This window comes from Macadamia integrifolia, chromosome 6 (genome assembly GCF_013358625.1).
Source record: "Macadamia integrifolia cultivar HAES 741 chromosome 6, SCU_Mint_v3, whole genome shotgun sequence".
Classification (NCBI taxonomy): domain Eukaryota; kingdom Viridiplantae; phylum Streptophyta; class Magnoliopsida; order Proteales; family Proteaceae; genus Macadamia; species Macadamia integrifolia.
The window spans coordinates 32,236,301-32,243,457 of NC_056562.1; positions in this window are offsets into that span (position 1 = coordinate 32,236,301).

The window sequence follows — 7,157 nt, forward strand, 5'->3', positions numbered from 1 at the left end:
TTAACACAAGGGGAGGAGGCACTTCATTCTTCTTCTAGGGTTTTTTCTTAGTTGCTCTATTTCTTTTTCTAGCTCTAGTTTTAGGTTTATGCTTTAAACATTTTTGTAAGTTCTTTTTATTCAATTAATGCAAGTACTTTTATTTTTGATTCAGTCTTTTATTTTTATTGTTTAAATAATTGAAGTTGTAATTTTCAAGTTCTAGTTCTAGGTGACAAGAATAAGCTATGAAGCATGTCTTTCAAGTTCGATTTTTTTTCTTTAGATTTTTTTCTCTAGTACTAGAAATTTCAGTTTTGGTTTATTCCAGATCTGATTTTTAGTACTCGTAGTATCTCAAATCGATCAAGTTTTTCAGTTCAAGGGTTGAAGTTCAAGTAAGTAGGCTCCTTCAGTAGTCTTCTCTCCCCCCTCTCATTCCCTCTTCTGACTACCCTTTCTTTATTAATTTAGGATTTTAATCTCAGTCATTACATTATTGTTATCCCTTTCCCCCAAGGTTCATGGCTAGTGTATGTGTTGGCTTTGCCCCTCCTAGCCATAGAACCATAATTTTATCGTTTTTATTTTAATTGTCTCCCTTTCTGTAAAGCCAAGTAGCGTAACCCTTGTAAGAGTGACTCTTTGGTCAAGTAGGAAAGCTCATATTATGATGTATCCCTTGGGCTAAGTAGAAAAACCTACTTATGAGTCTTTCTCTAACTTTATCTCCTTTTTTTTCTTTATTTTTATTTTAGTTATTTCAGTTATTTTTTCCTTCATTGCTTTTTAATTGCGTGGGGTGTTTATTTTCAGCTATTTATTTATTTAATTTTAATTGTGTAGCTTGCGTGTTTAAATTCTTTGATGACGAATGGTTAGGACGTTATTTTAGATACATATGTTTAGGGCGGTAATTAGAATTAGATCACAATCATTAATCGATTCACTGTTGCATTATTAAAAGAAGCAAAAAAAATAAAGTGGCTGCTCTCCCTATGTTCGACTCGTAGCTACATTAATCCGTACACTTGCAGTTACATTTTAAATTCTCAAACACTTACTAAAGATTTGGACTACACTGTTGTGTTTTCGCATCAAAAGGTTGTGTTTCAGGACAGATGAACAAGGAGGACGATTGGTGAAGATCGCCTACAACAAGGATTGTATGTTCTTGATGTTCCAGGTGAAGCATTGGTGGCAAGAAAAATAAAGATACTGAGTCTCAACTATGGCAATGGCGCATGGGACACCCCTTAGGTAATGTGTTGTATCATTTAAATTTTGATTTTTCTCTTGACTCTAGTTCTTGTGAGACTTATCAGTACTCTAAACATCATAGATTACCTTTTGTTTCTAGCTCTCGTATATTTAGTGAATTATTTGAACTTGTCCATTCGGATGTTTGGGGGCATGCACCTATTGACTCTCATGACAGTTTTAAATATTTTGTTATTTTCATTAAAGATAAGTCACATTCTACTTGGTTACATTTGCTTACCCCTAAGAGTGAAGTACCTAGCATTTTTCAAGATTGTGGTATGATTTTCACTTAATACAATGTTGTATTGAGATCCTGTGACAATGGGACTGAGTATACAAATCATCCTTTTGAATCATTTCTTAAGAGTCTGGGTATCGTGCATCAAACCTCCTGTGTTGGTACTCCTCAACAGAACGGAGTGGCTGAACAAAAAAAATCGTCATCTACTAGAGGTGACTCGATCATGGTTATTTCATGGAAACTTACCTAAAGATTATTGATCTTATGCGGTTCTTATCAGTTGCTATCTGATAAATCGTCTCCTAAGCAAGGTCTTGTAGTATAAATCTCCCATGGAAATTCTCCTTGGTCGCTCTGTTGTTATCTCCCATCTTCGGGTTTTTTAAGACTGTATGCTATGTTCACTCCCCTAGGGTTAAATTTGATCCTCGTGCTCGTACATGTGTCTTTCTTGGCTATTCTGCTGTTAAAAGGGATATAAATGTTTTGATCCCACTGCTCAAAAGGTTTATATTTCCTGTCATGTTACTTTTGATGAGACTCATATGTTCTTTCCTAACAGGGCTGAAATTCTGGGGGAGAATGTCCACACTAGTGACTTTGACTACAGTGAATTTGTCCCTGTGCCACTTGAGATGGATTACTCCAATGATGCTATGGGTAATATTGATGAGCACATTTACGTGTGAAATCTTAGGTAGTAAAGCATGTATTTTTACATATTTAGAATGGAGCTACCTTGGGTTTTACTCTCTATTTGCAGGTTTTGTATTTCAAAGGCCTTAAGGACTATCGGGTGCCATATCTCCAATTTTACACATAAAGAGGTCTTATTTCTTTTCATAGTTATAAAGTGGACGAAATTCTAAGCAAGATGGATGTATTGTATTAAAAGTACACATCCATTTGGTCACTCGTACAAGTGATTATTCTTTTCAGGCCAGAAAAAGAATAATAGATCAGAATTGAACCGAGATGCAGAACCAACCCATTTGTAGTTGTCCCAGGTGTACAAGGAATATTCAAACTATCATCAAGGATCGATGGACCCCCTTGAGTGATTAAAGATTCTTTTTCGGTAACAATAACTACCTAGCGTAGTTGGTGAGTTGTGGTGTGCAAAAATCCCTTGCTCACCAGGAGGTCTCAAGTTCGGGGATCCGGCTCGTCTCCAACGATTGATGCTCCAAAGAGCATCCATCGATTTTTTGGATGGTCGACATGTGGACTTTGATTAATCTGACTGTTCGTCAACTTCTTCTCTTCTTCTCTGCAACACAAAACCCTTGTGTTCTTTAGCCATCAGTCGTTGTTTATTTATTTTTTTTAATTTCGCCAAACCAGAAATGAAGTAAGAAGAAAGAAGAAAGAAGAAAGAAGGAAACGAAGAGAAGAGAAGAATCGAAAATGAAGAAGAACAAGGGGAAGAAGAATCGGGTCCAGTGATTTAAAGCACTCCATCTAAAGTCCAAACTACTCGCCTAAACATTTTACTGTCACTGCTTGCTATAATACTCTCCATCAGCCCCTATCCTCATCTCTAGAATCAGTGGATCAATCTAAAACAAGGACGAAGAAGGAAACAAAGAAGACAAACTCCCAAATCACAATCAAAATTTGGATTAAAATTCCATTTATAGCAGTTCTTCATAAAAAAAAATATATATCTGAACAACTATAGATTATCAGATAAATACACAAATCAGGAAGAACTCATCACAACTGACAAAAATAAATTAATTACTTAAAAGATGAGAAAAAGGAATCGGTAGGGTGAGAGAGGAACAAGAGAAATCAACTTATGATGAGATTATGGCTTCAGATGGGACTTCTGTGTCTCAGTAGAAGGCGAAGTTGAGCTTTTTGATACTCCAACTTAGAGCTTGAATGCCTCCCTTTGGGTCCAATTGCTTGAACCACTCTCGGGAACTCCACAAACCCTTTGATTCCTCTCTTTATGTGGGGGTTCTCTGCTTCTGCTGATGCTCTTCTCTAGTTCTGATTATGATTCATGATGGATGAACCACCACCTGCATTGTCGAAATATGGTGATGTCATTAAATTTGAATTTTTGGAATTACAGACAAGGAGCGCTTACAGGATACGAAAAAGAACAAGGAGCACTTACAGGATCCTTCTCAAGAAGAAAAGGAGAGGAAAGAAGAGAGAAGTCGATGAACCATCGGATTAATCGGAATTCATGTGTCAAGCATTAAGAAAATCAGTGGATGCTCGTTGGAGCGTCAATTGTTGGAGAAGAGCCGGATCCCAAGTTTGGTGCACAAGTTCGAAAGGAGTGATAAAATAAATAAAAAGAAGAAAAAAAAAGGGAGTTTGTGCACAAGTTGGAAAAGGAGAGAGAAAATAAATAAAAGAAGAAAAAAAGAGAGAAAAGAATAGGGAAAAAGCAACCCAAAATCATTGGATCTCCTCTTCTCCCACACGATTCCCTCTCTCCACATCATCACTAACATATGGAATATGCTGTTGTGGATCGCCCCAATCACACCCAAATCGCTGGATACCTCTCCCTCTCCATATGATTTTTCTTCCCTCTCTTTTCTCACCCTTATCTCTTCACTCTCTCTTGCTACCACCTCAGTATTTTAGATTCCAACTAGGAAACCAACTTATTGTCCTAACCCTACCCCCATCTCCTATATAAGGAACACATTCAAGCAAGGAGTGGACCACTCTCTCTTGTCCTCTAGGTTTAGTTCTTCTCTAGTTCTTTGCTTTTTCTTTTGGCTTATGCACTTATGTAATGGAGTTCTACTTAATGAATGCAAGTTTCTTTTATGTTCATGGTTTTATTTTATTCAGTTGTTAGTTTACTTTCTAGTTCTAGGTTTAGATCTAAGTGACAAGAATAAGCTATGGAGCATCTCTTTCAAGTTCAGATTTGTCTTCTCTAGTACTAGCAATTTCATATTTGGTTATTTCCAAATCTGGTTTTTAGTACTGGTAATATTTCAAATCTCAATCAAGTTTTCAATTTCAAGTATTGAAGTTTAGGTAGGTAGGCTTCTCATAAGTCTTCTCTCCCCCCTCTCATTCCCTCTTCTGACTACCCTTTCCTTCTTAACATAGGATTTTACTTTTTGTCTTTACTTTATTGTTTTTCCTTTCCCCCAAGGTTCATGGCTAGTATATGCATTGGCTCTACCCTTCCTAGCTAGAGAACTATCCTCTTTATTTTTAGTTTTTAATTTAATTTACTTTTTATCTGTGTGGTTTGATTATTTAAATTCTTAGATGCATTGGTTTAGGGTGGTAGTTAGAAGTAGATCACTATAATTAATTAATTCATTTTCACATTACTTTAAGAAGCCAAAAATAAAGTGGTTGCTCTTCTTGTGTTCGACCCTTTAGCTACACTGATCCGTATGCTTGTGGTTACTTTTTAAATCTCAAACAAATATTTGTGATGGTGATAATCAAGAAGGATCTCCATCATTTGTTGTGGAGACGTCGCCACCACCATCGCCTCTAACAGAGGCTCCTCCTCCTATTCATTGTTCCACCAGGATATCACAACCTTCTGCCAGGCTTATAGATTTTACAACATATCAGTCTATTCGGTTTCCTATACAAGGCTACATATGTTATGATAAGATCTCATCAGAGTTTTGTGCTTTTCTATCCACTATTGATGTGCACAAGGAACTTGCAACTTTTCTTGATGAGAAACATTCTCATGTCTAGCAAAGAGCAATGAAGAACTAGAGGCACTCAACAAAATTCACATTTGGGATATTACTACATTACCCAAGGGAAAATGCTCAGTTGGGTGTCGATGGGTGTATGAGATAAAACATAAAGATGATGGTTCCTTTGAGTGTCACAAGGCTAGATTGGTCGCCAAAGGATATACTCAGAGCTTTGGTGAAGATTACAGGAGTCATTTTCTCCAGTCGCGAATATGAGTACTATTAGAGTGTTGATGTCTATTGCTGTGAATTGTGATTGGCCCCTCTTCCAAATGTATGTCAAAAATGCGTTCTTGCAGGACGATCTTGTGGAAGAGGTCTACATGGATGTGCCCCTTGGTCATCCTCTTGAACATCACCCTGGTGCGGTATTTAAACTTAATAAATCAATATATGGTCTCAAACAGTGACCATGTGCCTGGTATGGAGAGTTAAGTTCTACTCTTGAGAGTGTCAACCTCAAGAAGGGAGATTCTGATCATTCGTTATTTGTGAAGCGTGATGGCAGAGGAACTCTAGTTGTTCTAGTTTATGTTGATGACATAGTTATTACAGGTGATAATCTTCTTGAAATTGAAGCTATCAAGCAACACTTGAATAAGAAGTTCGATATCAAAGACCTAGGTCAGTTGCGGTATTCTTTGGTATAGAGCTAGCTCGCTCCAGTAAGAGGTTATTCATTTTGCAATGAAAATATGTGCTCGACCTAACAAAACTAACAAATTGGAAGTTGCTCCTGCAGAGTCTCCCATGGATTACAATAGCAAATTCACTGATAACACTACACTTTTATCCAATATTGGTCATTTTCAGAGAGTAGTGGGTCGGTTAATTTACTTAACCATTACAAGGCCCGATATTGCTAATGCAGTAAGCTATGTGAGTCAGTTTATGCATGCTCCTACTGAAGGGCATACAGATCTAGTAGATCAAATACTTCGGTACCTAAAATCTTGTCTAGGTTGAGGTATTTTAATGTAGAAACATGAGCATATAGAGATTATTGGATATTCTAATGCAGATTGGGTCGGAAGTCCTCTTAACAGAAAGTCGACCTCTGGTTTCTATACCTTTGTGGGAGGAAATTTGGTTACTTGGAAAAGTAAAAAACCAAAGTGTGGTGGCAAGGTTTAGTGCAGAAGTAGAATACAGGGCCATGGCGTCAGCTACAAGTGAATTAGTTTGGCTGAAATTATTATTGCAAGAATTGGGGTTTGACACCTTCAAATCACCTATGAAATTGTTTTGTGATGATCAAGCTGCAATTCACATTGTTTCAAATCCTGTGTTTCACGAAAGGATCAAACACATAGAAGTTGATTGCCATTTTATTCTGGAAAAAGTTCAAGACAAGAACATTGAGACACCTTATAATAGAAGTGAAGAACAACTGGCTGATGTGTTCACTAAAGCTCTTTCTAAGAGTACTTTTCAGGATATGTTGTCCATATTGACCTCCGATAGAGTCTTCAATCCTACTTCAAGGGGGAGTGTTGGCGAGATTAAGGGAAACTTCAATCCTGATTTGGTAGGGAATCGAATAGAATTGAGAGGTGATTGTAATTACCAAAATAGTGATTGTAACAAATCTCCTCTAACTCTATTTAAAGAGAATGAATCCTCTCCCAAGAAGACAAAGTTGATTCTTGGTGTTACTTCTCCTTCTTCTCCTCTCTTCTTTTGTTATTCTTCCATTATTTCTTGTGTGTGTGATATAAAACCTTCAAATCCCTGGAAAAACTAAATCTATAAAGCCCAAGAAAATTTCAGCTTGAACTTGAAGTACGATCTCTTTTATGCATGAGGGATGCCTTATTTTGCCAGGATTTTAACTACGAACAAGTTAGAGTGATTATAATGAGAATTCACTTGATATAGAATCTAGATTGCAATAAAACCTAAGGGCTTGTATGTTTAGAGGGGATTATGGGGTGAAAGTCCCTGACTTGTGGATCCCATGTGTT